The 18,014-nt window shown below is 41.0% G+C and overlaps 1 pseudogene; it reads left to right on the plus strand.

The window, feature by feature from the left end:
* LOC111980224 (uncharacterized) overlaps nucleotides 1-18,014 on the plus strand; it is a 401,020-nt pseudogene that overhangs the window by 41,987 nt on the left and 341,019 nt on the right.

The following is an 18,014-nucleotide window of genomic DNA, read 5'->3' on the forward strand; positions in this document are numbered from 1 at the left end:
TTTGCAAATGGTCATCAACCTAAGTGAATTTTGTATTTTTTTCACCCAACTTTTAATCTAAATCCAGTGAGATGGTGACATGTTTTGAACTGATGTCTGTGCCCAGTGGGTTCTCTCTACAGCAAAACCAACAACACTACTACTGTATAAGAGTGGTATGAGAGGTGACAAGATGTGAGAGTCATGGATATACTCTAAGGGTTGATATATATTATATCTAAGTAAAGCCAATCATATATTTCCCTTTAAGCATGGAGGGATATATTACAAGAAGATAAATGGGGTTAGTGTCATGTTAGTGTGACACTAAATTAGTGTCATGCATCAAAAAAAAAGCTTTTTAAATCACAAGCATTGGAATAATAGCCTGATGGAATCTGTCCTGAACATGCTCTGTCCTTATCCTTGTGATTTATTACCTGGCCCATCCCAACTGCAGGAGTGTGGTCATTACTGAGGCACAATCACTAGAGAGGTGGCTGGCTGTCTCTGTCTTGGCCAGGCTAGTGCATGGGATGGGTGTGACCAGAGACCAGAGAGGAGACTCTGGAGAGCAGTGGGATGTAGGTCAGAAGCTGTGAGTCATCTTCCCCCCTTCCCTCCCCTCCCCTCCCCCCTACCCATTTCCCCTTACCGCCTCTGGCAAAGGCACTCTCTCGGGAGAGAGAGGAGAGGCAAGGACGATCTGTCACTCATGTACTGTTAGCATCAAACTGGTCACTTCAGAGATCCTGCCAAAAGGCCACTCTGCAGTGGATGAACAAGACACTACGACACAAGCAGTGCTGTTATTTGGCGCTCATTAGCCAGATTGGCCAGAGTGATTGTTCATGTAGCCTAATGTGTTGTCTTAAAGGGACATAATGTGTTGTGTATTAAAGGGACATCTCTATTGTACATGTAGCCTAATGTGTTGTGTCTTAAAGAGACATCTCTATTGTACATGTAGCCTAATGTGTTTGTTTAAAGGACATAATTTTTGTGTATTAAAGAACTTCTATTGTACATGTAGCTAATTGTTGTCGTAAAGAACATCTCTATTGTTACATGTACCTAATTGTTGTGTCTTAAAGAACATCTCATGTCATGTAGCCTAATATGTTTGTGCTTAAAGAGACACTTTATTGTAATGTCCTAAATGTTGTTCTTAAAAGACATCTCTATTGTACATGGGCTATGTGGTCTTAAGAATCTATTGTGTGCTTGGTGCTATAAAGAGACATCTCCATTGTACATGTAGCCTAATGTGTTGTGTTTAAAGAACACGCTATGTACATGGTAGCTAATGTTTGTGTCTTAACAGAACATCTCTATTGTACATTAGTCCTAATGTGTTGTGTCTTAAAGAGACACTCCTCCATGTGACATGTGCTAAATGTGTTGTGGTCTTAAGAGAATCTCCTATTTGCACATGTAGCCTATGTTGTGTCTTAAAGATACATCCTATGTGTACATGTAGCCTAATGTGTTGTGTTTAAAGAGCCTCTATTTACTGTAGCCTAAGTGTTGTTTAAAGAGACATTCTATTGTACATGTTACCTAATGTGTTTAGAAATTCATTGACATACTGTTTTAAAGAGACATCTCATTGTACATGTAGCCTAATGTGTTGTGTCTTAAAGAGACATCTCCAGTACATGTAGCCTAATGTTGTGTGTCTTAAAGAGACTCTCCATTGTACATGTAGCCTAATTGTTGTCTTAAAGGGACATAATGTGTTGCGTCTTAAAGGACATATGTGTTGTGTCTTATGGTACATCTCTATTGCACCAGAAGGAATCTGTATTTGTGTTTCAGGCAGCGTGTGGGTACCTGCTCCAGCACTATGATGGGGACCTGAGCCTACTCGCAGGACCTCCAGTACAATGGTTGCTGTGTCCCGGCCCACTGTCCTCCAATGGTGAGCTTCACTGAGCTGGAGAGCAGTGCCACAGACCTGCCTGATAGTCCACTAAAGACCAAAGCATGGACACTTGAGGGCAGGTGATAGGACGAGGAGAGGCCCCGCTGTAGCAGTGGTCCTAATGGTCTCTCAAGGACACCGTATGGGCAGGTCTTAGTTATTACCGTCACTCGATCTTCCTGTACTGATTTTTAAAGATAATGTTGATATGGATCACTGTTCACATCTTGATACTGTATATTGTCCAGAACAGGACTGAAAACAGTGACAGTGTCATATCAGTTGAAGTCGGAAGTTTACATACACCCTAGCCAAATACATTTACTCAGTTTTTCACAATCTGACATTTAATCAGAGTAAAAATTCCTTCACAGTTATTTTAAGAATGTGAAATGTCAGAAAAATAGTAGAGAGATGATTTAATTCAGCTTTTATTTCTTTCACACATTCCCAGTGGGTCGAAAGTTTACATACACTCAATTAGTATTTGGTAGCATTGCCTTTAAATTGTTTAACTTGGGTAATCATTTCGGGTAGCCTCCAAAGCTTCCACAATAAGTGGGTGAATTTTGGCCATTCCTCCTGACAGAGCTGGTGTAACTGAGTCAGGTTTGTAGGCCTCCCTGCTCGCACACGCTTTTTTCAGTTCTGCCCACACATTTTATATAGGATTTAGGTCAGGGCTTTGTGATGGCCACTCAATACCCTGACTTTGTTGTGCTTAGGTCATTTGCCACAACTTTGAAGTATGCTTGAGGTCATTGTCCCGTTGGAAGACCCATTTGCGACCAAGCTTTAACTTCCTGACTGATGTCTTGAGATGTTGCTTCAATATTTCACATAATTTTCCATCCTCATGATGCATCTATTTGTGAAGTGCACCAGTCCATCCTAAGGCAAACCACCCGCAACAACATGATGCTGCCACCCCCGTGCTTCACGGGGTGGATGGGGTTCTCAGCTTGCAAGCATCCCCTTTTCCTCCAAACATAATGATGGTCATTATGGCCAAACAGTTCTATTTTTGTTTCATCAGACCAGAGGACATTTCTCCAAAAAGTACGATCTTTGTCCCCATGTGCAGTTGCAAACCATAGTCTGGCTTTTTATGACGGTTTGGAGCAGTGGCTTCATCCTTGCTGAGCGGCCTTTCAGGTTATGTCGATACAGGACTCGTTTTACTGTGGATATAGATACTTTTGTACCTGTTTCCTCCAGCATCTTCACAAGGTCTTTGTTGTTGTTCTGGGATTGATTCGCACTTTTCGCACCAAAATACGTTCATCTCTAGGAAACAGAAAGTGTCTCCTTCCTGAGTAGTATGACGGCTGAGTGGTCCCATGGTGTTTATACTTGCGTACTATTGTTTGTACAGATGAACGTGGCACTTCAGGCGTCTGGAAATTGCTCCCAAGGATTAACCTCTAACGAGCCTCTACCCCGGATCCGGGAGCACCCCCCACCCCCCCCACACTGATTAGCATCGTTAGCATAGCGTCACAATTAAATAGTAGCATCTAAATATCATTAAATCACAAGTCCAAGCCACCTAATGAAAGATACAAATCTTTGTGAATAAAGCCACCATTTCAGATTTTAAAATGTTAACAGGGAAGACACAATATGTAAATCTATAGCTAACCAACGTTAGCAAAATACACCACTTATCTAACTCCATCAGTTTCTTACTCCTTCAGGTGCTATCACCAATTCGGCTCAACTAAGATATTGATAGCCAATAAACTATAAAAAACCCATCAGATGACAGTCTGATAACATATTCATGGATAGGATAGTTTTTGTTAGAAAAAAGTGCATATTTCAGGTAGAAATCACAGTTTACAATTGCACCGACCATCACAAATTGACTAGAATTACTAGATAGAGCAACGTGTATGACCAATTTACTCATCATAAAATTTCATAAGAATAGACAAGCATAGCAATGGAAAGACCCAGTTCTTGTGATTTCAGACCATATTTCAGATTTTCTAAGCGTTTTACAGCGAAAACACAATAAATCGATAAGTTAGCATACCACATGTGAAAACGTTACAAGAGCATCGATTCCAGCCAAAGAGCGCTATAACGTAATCACCGCCAAAATATATTAATTTTTTCACTAACCTTCTCAGAATTCTTCCGATGACACTCCTGTAAAATCATTTTACAATATACATATACAGTTTGTTCGAAAAGGTGCATATTTAGCCATACAAAACCGTGGTTACAACAATAAAATACTAGGAAATCAAGCCTCAATATGTCTGACGTCATCTATCAGAGTGATCTAGTTTAATTGAAAGCTAATCATATACTTGACTAAAAAATACAGGTTGACAGCAATCGAAGACAAATTAGTTCTTAATGCAACCGCTGATTTACATTTTAAAAATTATCCTTACTTTTCAATACAGGGTTGGCCAAGTGAAGCTATACCAAACAAAATGGCGAAATATGCGTTTAAAATATTTCGACAGAAACGGTTTATCATATTAAATATTGCTTACTTTGAGCTGTTTCTTCATCAGATTCTTGGGCAATGTATCCTTTCTATGTTATACGTCTTTTGGTCGATAGATGTCTCTGTCCTTCGAAATGTCCACCACCAACGACGACACCCTAAAACGTGTCCAAACTTTCAGAGCGCACAACAAAGAAATTCCTCAAAATCGCACTAAACGGATATAAATTGATATAAAACGGCTCAAATTAACTACATTATGATGTTTTTAACAACTATAAGACTGAAAACATGACCGGAGAAATATTGCTGGTTAGAAAACGATTTGGAACGAGGCAGGTCCGATGGCCTTCACGCTTGAGGCGCACGTTGAGAAAGGGGGTCTCTGTACATTTTGGTCATTTATAATGGCTGTGAACGTCCCATCGATTTCATTGAAAACGTGATGACGTACAGACACCCAGAGGAAGACGTAGGCAGTGTCGGTTTCTCATAGCATTCACTGTGGCTTATAAACAGACCCAGATCAGAGGTAAAAATTTCTGAAATCTGAACCCTGTCATGAAAAGTGCTGTAGAAATTGTTCTGTACCACTCAGAGACAAAATTCCAACTTCTATAAAACTAGAAGTGTTTTCTATCCAATAATAACAATAATATGCATATTGTACGATCAAGAATTTAGCATGAGGCAGTTTAATTTGGAGACACAAATATGCTAATGCGGAACAGCACCCTATAGTTGCAAGAAGTTAACCAGACTTGTGGTCTACAATTTCTTTTCTGAGGTCTTGGTGATTTCTTTTGATTTTCCCATGATGTCAAGCAAGAGGCACTAAGTTTGAAGGTATGCCTGTGACTACATCCACAGGTACACTCCAATTGACTGAAATGATGTCAATTAGCTTAAAGCTTAAAGCTGACATAATTTTCTGGAATTTTCTAAGCTGTTTAAAGGCACAGTCAACTTAGTGTATGTAAACTTCTGACCCACTGGAATTGTGATACAGTGAATGTGAAATACAGTGATACAGTGAAATAATCTGTCTGTAAACAATTGTTGGAAAAGTTACTTGTGTCATGCACAAAGTAGATGTCCTAACCGACTTGCCAAAAGTATAGTTTGTTAACAAGATATTTGTGGAGTGGTTGAAAAACGAGTTTTAATGACTCCAACCTATAAGTGTATGTAAACTTCCGACTTCAACTGTATCTCTGTTCCTGAGTCCGCCTCGTAGGGGACTGTTTCCTGACTACTGCCGAGGTGTGGTGGTCTTTCTAGCCCTTATAGCTGCCGAAGCATCACTCAGGCAGAGCCAGCTTCAGGCATAAGTTACATAAGCGGTCACTTAGCACCCCTGGCCACTAGGAGGCCCCTGACCTCAATTAGCCTTGTCAGCTAACACTTTTTATATTGGTAAGTTAGTTTAGTTAGCTGTTCCCTCTGTGTCACTGAAGCTTTCTCCGCTAAATCTACTGCCCAGCCTTTCTGAACTACCTGGCTGAACAACACATTATCATCTGAAGCTGTGGAAGAACATTGCCCAAGACCTACCCGATCATTTGTTTTGTTTGTTTTTTATTCATCTTTGAGATTCTCTTTGTAATGAACAGCACTATATAAAATAAATTATGCAGATTTTTTACTTTTTTTTATTGTCAAGTTGCTGCCAATAATTGCAATATAGGTACATACTGCAGCCTACATTAGATGAGGTTGCCCTATTTTAAGATTGTTATTGTTTATGTGTGTGTTTATTTAACCTTAGGAAAAAACTACTGTATCACACTTTGGATGCTTTAGGAGTGTCTCTATCACTGCACCGTTAGCCTGTCACATGACAGGGGTTTTAACAGTTCTGCAGCACCAGAAGTCAAGGAATGCCCTCAGATTTCAGCGTTGCACCAAGGGCTCCTGAAATGTTCCCCCTCTCACTCTCACTTAGCAACCAGAAGTGCTTAGCAACGGTTCGTCCTAGCTACTCAGAGGTACCTAGCCCATGTTATTGTCTGGCTGCTTATTATCATGCAGCTCTCACCCTCACACAGACAGACATCTTCACATTAAACCTTTTGTTTATTATAACGGAGGGAACGGAAATATCTTATGAATGGCAATGAAGCGCAAGCTGTTTTAGGTGAATGTGAATATGTCAATGGATATTTCATAATGTACATGTTTTCTGATTAGTTTTTTCTGTTCAATATTTACTCTGAAATGATAGCCATTCTAGACTACTCTTAAAGGTTAAATATTAGTACTGTATAATATATTTTAATCGATCTTTATTAAAGATTATGATAAACTGTGAAAAGATGATTATGTATCTGATCATTACAATAGTAATTGAGCTATTTCTTCATGAGACAGATTGTGATAATATAAATCATAACTTATTTCTTCAGGTCATGTAATATCCTGGAAACACAATTCCATCAGATTCCATACTTCTTTTTAAATGTAATGTTCATTTTAAAAGTTCTATCAAATATTTATTATGCATTTACTATGTACTGATATTTTGTAGGTAATAATGTTTCCACTCTGTTTTTCTGTCAATCACAAGTGGTAAATCCCTAAGAATGCAAGCTATTTGAACATAGAAACTCTCGCTTTCTTAAGAAAAACACTAGCACAACAGCAGTTCAGTCTTAGTTAGTGAACAAATCTATTAAATGTAAGTTATGCTGCTTATCCTGGCTAATGTTCCTATAAAGTCTACAGGACACTTTTGTCCAGCGCTGCTACAGATGTCGGATCTTAATTTGAGCCAGTTTGCTACAGCAGGAAAATAATCCTGCAGCAACAGGAATTTTTTATTATTTTGTGGATTTTAATTAAGTTTTTTGTAGGGGTTGATACATTTTTCGTGAAGGGAAAATCTAGTCTGAAATTTCAAAGTGGAAATTACACATTTCAGAAGCCTTTTTAAACCTCAAATACACTACAAGTTTTACATTTCCTGCATTTCAGGAAAGTTCTCCTCGAACAGGGTGATCAAATTAAAATCCTACATGTGGACACTGCATAAACCTGTTGTCAGCACACATGAACACACTTTAGACATTGCTTGCACTATTACAGACAGGCTGGAGACAGAAGGTAAATAATAGCTGATTTGTGTCAATAGGAGTAATGCATGAATCACTCTTGTTTTTCCATTTAAGTTTCATGTTGAATATATATGCAGGAAATACAAACTTGTAGTGTGTTCAAGGCATGAAAAGGCTTCTAAAGTCTGTAATTTTCACTTTAATATGTCAGACTTGATTTGCCCTAACGAAAAATGTATTACACCCTACAAAAAAATTATGTTAATTATAATCCACATAATTATTCACATTTCCTGTTGCTAAAGGATTATTTGCCTGCTGTAGCAAACTGGGTCAAATTAAGATCCTTCATCTGTAGTATCGACATTCTGGTCTGTGTGTCTGTTCTGTATTTTTCCCTGTTTTGTGCAGAATAATTAAACCCATTCCGTTTACCTTCTCACAGACCGCTGTTTTGATCCTGTTGCATTAATGTAACATTGTGCACACATAGCTCTATATTTTGATGCACACTGTAGGGCAGACTCCTATCTCCTTCTCTAACTCCTACACAGACGAAAGAATAGCAGGCCATCTGCCTCCAGTAAGGGCACATATCTCAATACATTTCGCCTACAGAGCCCAAGGCTCATGTACTGTATTAGCACTCAGCACTGTCAACAGAAAGAAAGAACACATGCATGAGAGTTGTAAGATGAGCTGACTTTGAATGCGTACATAATATCACTCAGGCTAGAAACACACATGTCCGGCTGTAACAGAAAACATACAGAGGAGCCCTTCAAGATCAGTTTACATATGTACAGAGTTCTGGACACTGAAGAGAAAAACACACATACCACCACACACACACACACACACACACATAAACACGTTTTAGCGCCTCGAGATCCAGTGGTCGCTCTTCCTGTCTCCCTGACCTCTCACCCCTTGCCCTGTCATGGTGATGAGGAAGTCATAGCCAACTTAGCTTTGCTTGGCCTGTTTCTCCACCCCTGATACAGGAGGTGGACGGGCAACCAGATGTCACTACAAAGGGACAGACTCTCTTTTAATTACCATGCCTAATTAGAGTATGGCGGCTACAAGGAGCCCTGTGCCATTCAGCCTCACAGGACAACCTTTCACATGGTAATCAGATGAGGAAGAGGTCACAGGATACACCCCTGCATGGTCTGGAACTGGGTAGTATACGGACGAACACCGCTCTATAATTGATCTGTTTTGTCCTTATTTGACTTTAACATGTTGAGCATGTCCTGTCCTGCATAGTGCTATTGATATGGAGCTGTTAGATATAGGTCATTTAGACGGTGCAATAAACCTTATAGGACATAAAAACAACGGTCAATATATTTTATTACTTCAATACACAATGAATCAGGTTACATTCAGAGAGTAGAGTAGTACTTTATTGATCCCAAATTGGGACATTTTTATTTTACATTTAGGGGTGGTGAGCATGTAGATTTCGACGAGGGGGGTTACTTAGCCACACCACGCCATGTCCCATTCACTCACCTGCTCCAGTAAATTAAGTAACCTCCCTCTGTGTGCTGGGAGAAGTCCATCCCTCTCCCGCCATCCTTCTGTCCAACTCTCCTTCCATCTCTCCCTTTCTCCCTCAGAGAGGCCCAGGAGGAACCATGTCAGAGCGCATCCCTCAGGGTCAGGTCAATTCCATTATCACAGATAGAATTGGCTTCCTGTGCAGCTCTGGGACTGTAATAACCATCTCTCACCACGCACGCACGCACGCACACACACACACACACACCTCCAAGCTGGGGGGAGACTGACTCACATGTTAAATCTCTGGTCCGGTCTCTGTGCATTTGCTGAGGTATTAGGAATGGGTAACATGCTCTCTCTCCTCACACTGTAGCGGGGACCATCTCTACCCTTCCATATGACTGTTCATACTAATAGTAATGACTACTGCAAGAAGTCCATTCACCCCCACAGCTCAGTCATGTACTCTATTTACAGCCACTTGGAAGCTCATGCAGAGGTAGGCCATGTATCGTTTTGCTCACTACATGCCTAATAATGTTATGGCAGAATCTGCAATAAATCAATTACCGGCCTGAAACAACACATTTTTCACTGTCACCTCAGCGAGCACAGGAGATCATTTGGTTTTATTTTCCTGGCTTTCTTGTCACATTCCATTAGGCAGGAAGGGAGAGGGTGAGAAAGTAGAACATTAGAATTCACAGAGACAAGTGATACACCCACAAGTGGTTTCATACCAATAATCTATTCAAGCCTTCAAGCAAACATGAACTGTGTTGTATTGCACAGGCAGGTAAGGAGGAGAAGGAGAGATAAAGTACTATTTCAATACCCAGCACCTCTCCTATGCCATGTAAAATCAAGCCTAGTAAACACACACCGTTACATACACACCTGCTCACTCAGCTCCTTCTACTGATTGCTCCTCATTGACCCTCAGCACTGACATCCTCTGTCTCTCTCTGCACTAGCAAGCTCAGCTCAAGTACACACATGCGTACACGTACGGACGCACACACATAGATACACACAAACACACACACCTCCTGTCTCCCTGCTGTGTGTGGTTGCCTGCATGGCTGGCTGGACCTCCAGAGCTGGCAGGAAGATGGGCAATTACTCACTGGGGTCTCTTTAATTGTGTCACTTTTCATCCCAAGAGCCACAGCTCTCTCTTGTCTCCTCAATCAACACTAGTCGTTAATTGCAACACCATGGAACAACACTTGAACTGTGTCTTCAAGTGTTGGGAAGAAAAGTAGGTTAGGTGAACCAACGTTACAAACACGTCCTGAAGAGACAATAATTCATAGTCAATCTACAAAACCTGGAAATATATATTTTTTTAAACATGGCCGATATAGTCAGAGTGTATTACCAAAAAATTGGATGACTTTTCAAAGCAGCTTTTTAAAGTAAGAAGCAGAGTGTCAACATCTACATGACACATGTCTCTCCTCTCCTCCAGTGATTTGATCAGCTCTATCTCCAGTGGCAGGCAGGCAGCCGACCAGGCGATGAGGAGTGGGCTATATCTCTGTGGTGACTCACGACAGGTGAGCTGACAGGCCACAGCCCTGCAGCATATCAAACAGAATGATTCATCCTTTCTCAGGAGCCAAGACACATCTGGATGACTGGCCTCTGACCATGTGATGTTGCCAGAGAGACTCTTCTCCTTCCTCCTGTGATAAAGGCCGTTTGAACTGATTACATCTAACAGGGACAAAATGTCCTTTATTTCCCTCTTTGGAAAATCTGCATCACAATGTGTATACTACTCATACTACTGTAGTCCACATTATGTTGACTAATTGCTTTATTTGAAGTGATAACTCTTAGCTCTGTTATGGGTATGCTTGTAATCATTAAGGACTGGGGAGTTTTTCAGGATAAAAAAGAAACATAATGTAGCTAAGAATAGGAAAAATCCTAGAGGAAAAACTGGTTCAGTCTGTTTTACACCAGACACTGGGAGATGAAGTTTCCATCATTAAGTTAGCTGATGACACAACAGTGTCCTGATCACCGACAACGACAAGACAGGCTGTAGGGAGGAGGTCAGAGACCTGGCCCTGTGGTGCCAGGACAACAACCTCTCCCTCAACATGATCAAGACAAAGGAGATGATTGTGGACTACAGGAAAAATAGGACCAAGCACGCCCCCATTCTCATCGATGGGGCTGCAGTGGAGCAGGTTGAGAGCTTCAAGTTCCTTGGTGTCCACATCCCCAACAAACTAACATGGTCCAAGCACACCAAGACAGTCGTGAAGAGGGCACGACAAAACCCATTCCCCCTCAGGAGACTGAAAATATTTGGCATGGGTCCTCAGATCCTCAAAATGTTCTACAGCTGCACCATCGAGAGCATCCTGACTGGTTGCATCACTGCCTGGTATGGCAACTGCTCGGCCTCCGACCGCAAGGCACTACAGAGGGTAGTGCGAACAGCCCAGTACATCACTGGGGCCAAGCTTCCTGCCATCCAGGACCTTTATACCAGGTGGTGTCAGAGGAAGGCCCTAAAAATGGTCAAAGACTCCAGTCCCCCTAGTCAGAAGACAGTGAATATTCCTGAGTGGCTGAGTTACAGTTTTGACTTAAATCTACTTGAAAATCTATGGTAAGACCTGAAAATGGTTGTCTAGCAATGATCAACAACCAATTTGACAGAGCTTGAAGAAATATAATAATGGGCAATGTCGCCCATCTTCGAGACTTACCCAGAAAGACACAGCTGTAATCGCTGCCAAAGGTGCTTTTACAAAGTATTGACTCAGAGGTATGAATACCTATGTAAATTAGATATTTCTGTATTACATATTTTTTTTTATGTGCTAACATTTCTAAAAACATGTGTAGCCGATGTGAAATGGCTAGCTAGTTAGCGGTGGTGCGCGCCAAAAGCGTTTCAATCGGTGACGTCACTCGCTCTGAGGTCTTGAAGTAGTTGTTCCCCTTGCTCTGCGAGGGCCGTGGCTTTTGTGGAGCGATGGGTAACAATGCTTCGAGGGTGGCTGTTGTCGATGTGTGCAGAGGGTCCCTGGTTCGAGCCCAGGTAGGGGCGAGGAGAGGGACGGGAGCTAAACTGTTACACGTTTTCACTTTGTCATTATGGGGTATTGTGTGTAGATGAGTCAAGGGGTATGAATACTTTCTGAAGGCACTGTAAGTGTCTTCCTCAAGGGCACGTCAACAGATCTTTTGGTTACTGGCCCAATGTTATAACTGCTAGGCTACCTGCCCCCCATTAGACATGTAAATAATAAATGGTAGTCCGATTTGGTCTGATTCTGCGGAACAAATGGTTCTCAGAATCAGCAGGCAAACTATTTAAAAAGGAACTATGTGACAAACATACGCATCAGACTCTCCAGCCTAGTAGTACTTCATAATATAATATATATTATAATAGTACTTCTAACAGAAGCCTAGTCTATAACAATGGTCATTCTCATCTGAATTGGAACTGACTATACAGTCGTCAGCCTTATCCAATCAAGAATAGAAAGCATATGGCTGGCCTCATTCATAAGGGTGAAGACTACTGTGTGTTCTGCTGTTTGGTCTGCCGTGTGTTCTACTGTGTGTTTGTTCTACTGTGTGTTCTACTTTGTGTTCTACTGTGTGTTCTACTTTGTGTTCTGCTGTGTGTTCTACTGTGTGTTCTGCTGTGTGTTCTACTGTGTGTTCTGCTGTGTGTTCTACTGTGTGTTCTGCTGTGTGTTCTGCTGTGTGTTCTACTGTGTGTTCTGCTGTGTGTTCTGCTGTGTGTTCTACTGTGTGTTCTGCTGTATGTTCTGCTGTGTGTTCTGCTGTGTGTTTGTTCTGCTGTATGTTCTACTTCATTCAGACCAAAGCTTCATTATGACCTTTTAATTGGGTCAGAGGGCCCAGGAAATAAGCATCTTTATCCTGGTTGAGAAATAGGGTTTATAAACACTCACTGAGAAAGACCCAACAAAAGGCCACTTGTTTTTGTGGCCTTGCTTTTAGCGTTGCAGCAGGCCAGACCAGACCAGGGCACAGTTAAAGGGGTCGGACACGTTTCTGATGTTCCTTTCAGATCAAGGAGGTCAGCTGCCAAGCTAGTATTTGTCCTTATAAACCTCATAGTTTGTGATTAGGTTAAATTAACAAAAATAATAGTTTTTATTATTTTGACTATTAATGTTATTGGTTGCCTGTTACAAACATGACTATACCACTAACACCATGTGTCACAACATTCACATGGCTCCTTGGATATTTGCATTTTCCTTGTAAAGTGAAAGGCAGTTTGTTGCAATAGGCCTACAATGTGTATTTAAGTATAGCCAAGTATGAGTTTGAAAAAGTACCAGGGAATTTTGAATTTTGCTTCCTGATGGTACGATCTGAGTAGTTGGTAGCGTGGGCGAGTTAGGAATTCACGTTGAGCTGTTTGCATAATTAAGCCTTTCCTGGGAGGTTTGTGGGTTAAAATACACTACTATGATCCCTGAGTAGAATACATATTGGAGTCATGGTTAGGCAATTGCCTATTCTTCCTTCCTCAACAGTATAAACAGGCAGCATATTACCTGGGAAACTGTGAGTAACTGTCATTTCCCCTCAAGGTACCATTATAGCAGTATTTCTACTTTGCACATTCACCTACTGCAAATCTACAATTCCAGTGTTTTTAATTGCTATATTGTATTTACTTTGCCACCGTGGCCTTTTTATTGCCTTTACCTCCCTTATCTCACCTCATTTGCTCACATTGTATATAGACTTGTTTTTGTACTGTATTATTGACTGTATGTTTGTTTTACTCCATGTGTAACTCTGTGTTGTTGTATGTGTCGAACTGCTTTGCTTTATCTTGGCCAGGTCGCAGCTGTAAATGAGAACTTATTCTCAACTTGCCTACCTGGTTAAACAAAGGTAAAATAAAAATAAATTAAATAAATAAATAGCCTAAATAGATCCACACAGAGATGGTCATGAACAGTCCACTCAAACAACTTCACTATTCTTCACTTGAAATTATCACTGCATATTAACCTTTCAGATTACCCTTCATTCCAGCCAGATTAAGAACATTATATTGCAAACTTGTATAATCTTTCAGACAAGCTGGACAGGAATAGTTAGTGAAAATGAAAGGGCTGAATTAAGGTGATTCTGTGTAGAGGTCCTAATTTCTCTCTGCATTGTGATTACAGGTATATGCAGTAATTAAAAGTAATTATACAGCACGAAGAGAACCTTTCTTCTGAAGGCTACATTGTACCCTGAATTTGTTGTCTTCACTTGTTCTTTTATTCTTTATTTTGTCTATCTTACAAGCATATTGCCAGGGCATTCACATTTCCACTGAGGTGTTACCACAGCAACTTGTCTTCCTGTCAAGAACGGACATCTTTGATGCATCACCTCTCTCTTCTCTCTAAAATCCCACCAAGCCACACCCCTGTCCTATGGGCCTATTTGTTCTGTAGAGATTTCAATTTCAATCTTTCTAACAGTCAATGGATTCAACCATGGGCCTACAGCCTAAAAATGATATGAATAAGAGGCAGTGAAGGGTACTGACTAGATAGAGCTTGAACAGGAACATTGGCACCACCACCAAGGTTTGGCTGCTTTTACTTTTTGTTTTAATTTAGTTTTATTTCCCAATACACACATCAGTAGAGGAAGTGTCCATATCAGGGTTCCCCAACTGGTGGCCCGGAGCCAAATTTGTCTCCGGGTGGTTTTATTTGGTCCCCCAAGTTGTCTGAGCAAAATATATATATATATATTATTTTTTTTACATTAAAGACTGTAAAAACACCAGGAGGTTTGAAATGATTAGGTTTTAGTCTACTATTATATCTGTTTGGGATTCTTGATGTCATTTTGCAGTCAAATTATTTGTAATTATGTTCTGACCATCCACTCAAGAAAAAAATTGTCCCGTGGCTGAATCTGGTTGATGATCACTGGTCTATATGATCACCTTGCCCCTGTGTGAGTGTGTTTGCATCACACATCGCATCGTCCCTATACCTACTGCCTCACTGTCAGTCTGCCAGAACCCCTGCCGTCCCTTCCTGCTCCAACACTCCCAGGTTCTCAGATGGTTGTCACACATTTTTACAGCGGGTTCAGCCCACTGTGGCAGTTAGACCAACAGAGCCAGATGTGTTTGCTTTAGCAGCTTGTCGTTTCCCATGTGAGACAGAGTGCCACTCAAGGTCACAGCTAGTCCTTTCACAGATACACACACACTTACACACTGACACGCATGCAGTCACACACACACATGCACACACACACCCTACATGCACGTCACCTTCCATTTTCATTACTCCTCAGTCGTCAGCTGCCTGACTCATTCTGGGCGAGTGGGGATCATCCCGACATGGTAAATATAAACCATAAAATGATTCCCTCTGTGGGAAACTTGCAGCATAGTCAAGTAGGCCTAGCTAGTTAAGTCAAACCTCGACAAGGTCAGAGAATGATTCACCCTATTCACAGCTGAGTGGATACAACCCAGTAATGAGGAATATAGCTCACAAATAAGAAAAAATAGCAGAACAATTTCTCACTCTCACACAGCTACCAGCTTTTGTGTTCAGCGCCATTTTGGTGTTGGCTGGGTGGAACAGGTTTTTATAAATACATTTAATTGACTGCCGATAGGTACTTGTCACAGTGGGAGGCCGTTCCTTCTCTTACTAAAACAAAAGCGGCACCTGCTTAACGAACCTGATGTTTCTACTTGTAGAATTGCAAATCATTTCAGTGGCCAACAACTTGACTTTGAGCCTATTAGAGAGCACGAACCCCCACGTGAGGAGCCAACATGAGTGACAATAACATCACGGTTGAATGTCATGAGCCAGTCACACTTCATATGCAATGTAGAGTAGACTATGGGATGGTAGTTAGCTAAGTGCACAGACAATGCACAAAACAAAATACTTCCTCCAAGCTAGCTAACCACTGTAGCTAGTATTGACATTTTAATGAAATCATACATCAGCTGCCTGTGTTAGCTGCAGAGTTAGTGCAGTGTCTTTAGCTAGCTAGCTATGTTGTGCTAGCTAACGAATATGCTAACTGTCAGTATGTGATTACGGAGAGTGAATTCAATTGTTTCTTCGTCATCTTGCTAGGTAGTTATCTAGCTGTGGTCATTTGGCTGATATCAACAAGGGCTTTCTACAAAATAGCAACATTAGCGCGGCTAACTAGCTAGCTTACATTGGAATCTATACCATAAACTAAGCAACACACACAGACATGCATTGACAAACAATGCTACTGCCACCTTTTGGTTTGGAGTATTTTAACAAGGCTGAGTGGCTGACGACTTCAAGGTCTTCGCTGTGTGAACACAAAAGAGATTGACTGCCGACAATTTATTCAGAGGTGCTAAGTACTGTCGGCAGGCAAATGTTTGACAATCCTACCGGTGTGTCTGAGCTAATATGGGCAGAAATACACATGTTGTAGCATGTGTCAAATGACAATGAATTCCCTTAGAATCTATTACAACATATTTTGATGTATGTCAGCTGACTGTATAAGTGTCATTTAATTATTTGGCCAATAGTACACACCCAGGTGTTTGATTATTCATTCCAAAGTGTTTAGCTGTCTTGGCCCGCAAATCAATTAACGGTCAGGAAAGGAAATTCAATCACTTGGAAGTACCACTGTCACATTGGCAAGAGGACTTTGCTCCTCCCTCTCTATCACCCCTCCTGTCCACACTCTCACCCCTAGCCTGCTAGGGAGGGGACCAGGTGCCAAAAGTCTGCACGTTGAAGTCTGCCTCCTCCCTTCTAACGTTCACTGACATGAGAGGGAGGCTTCCTGTGTCTGGCCATTGTCGCTTTGTAGTCTAGTGAAGCATAAAAGGGAGGACACCTCAGTGCATATCAGTGCAAGTGAATACTGAGCATAATCTATCTTTGACATTATTCAAAAAGATGAAGGCTTCGTGCTGTAGTGCTGAAAAGGTGCCAAGATCTTGAGCAGGGGCGTAATGCACCCCAAAAATCTGACGAATCACAAAGTATGTGAGGATGGCTGGGGGGGTGGTTGTTGGAGAATTTAGCATTTTTCAAACACCTGAAACTGCTTTTTCCTGCAATCTAGAGCCATAATCATTTAAGCTTCTAAGTAAAAAATACATCTGTATATTTTTCTTCATATCTAAGCATACCTCTTGAGCTGTCTGTATCCATCTGACTGGTGGTTCTAAAAACAAAATATGCTTCTCTGCATCTCTCCTAAAATCTGGGTAAAAGATTGAAAGGAATGTGAGTCTTATTCAGTATATTTAGTTATTGCTTGCTTTTCTAAAGTCTACAAGCAGGCGTGCCAGCTACAGATGTAGGATCTTAATTTGATCACTCTTTTATAACGGATAATTTTCCTACCAGAAGGAAATGCAAACCTGTAGTGTATTTGAGAATTAAAAAAGCATCTAAAGTTTGTAATTTCCATTTTAAAATGTCAGACTTGATTTGCCCTAATGAAAAATGTATCCATTCATTATAATCGCTAAATCATTTACATTTCCTGTTGCTGACCATATTTTCTGTAGGAGTGGATGTGCCATCATCAGACAGGTTGCTTCGCCTTGGTTACTGTGTTCCTAGCTATTTCTCAAACACAAAGAGAGAAAACATGACAGGTGCTGTAATATCTTAACCCCTCCCAGAAGCAGTATAGAATCCTGTCCATGGTCACGGTGAAGGCAAGGACGTCAATGTTAGAAAACGGCAAGACAGTATAATGCATATGATTCATGACACATCTCTGGGTGCTGCTTCTGTGAGTGTCTGTACTACACATTCAAGCCAGAGCATTAAAGGGCGGAGATTTCATTTTTATTTCAATTCATCTTTAATTTTATAATGTATCTGTCCAAAACGTTCCACCTACTTTTATGGGGCTTTGGGTACTAAGCACATCATTTCCTGTATTTGGAAGGACATCTTTTGACACGTACAAAGATTGTATTGTAGCAGAATCAGTATTCATCAAGGTATGATTCATTTTTTCCGCAGAGATGCTGAAGCCATTTTGCAACTTCGACACTCCCCAC

The sequence above is a fragment of the Salvelinus sp. IW2-2015 genome, linkage group LG20 (genome assembly GCF_002910315.2).
Source record: "Salvelinus sp. IW2-2015 linkage group LG20, ASM291031v2, whole genome shotgun sequence".
Lineage (NCBI taxonomy): Eukaryota > Metazoa > Chordata > Actinopteri > Salmoniformes > Salmonidae > Salvelinus > Salvelinus sp. IW2-2015.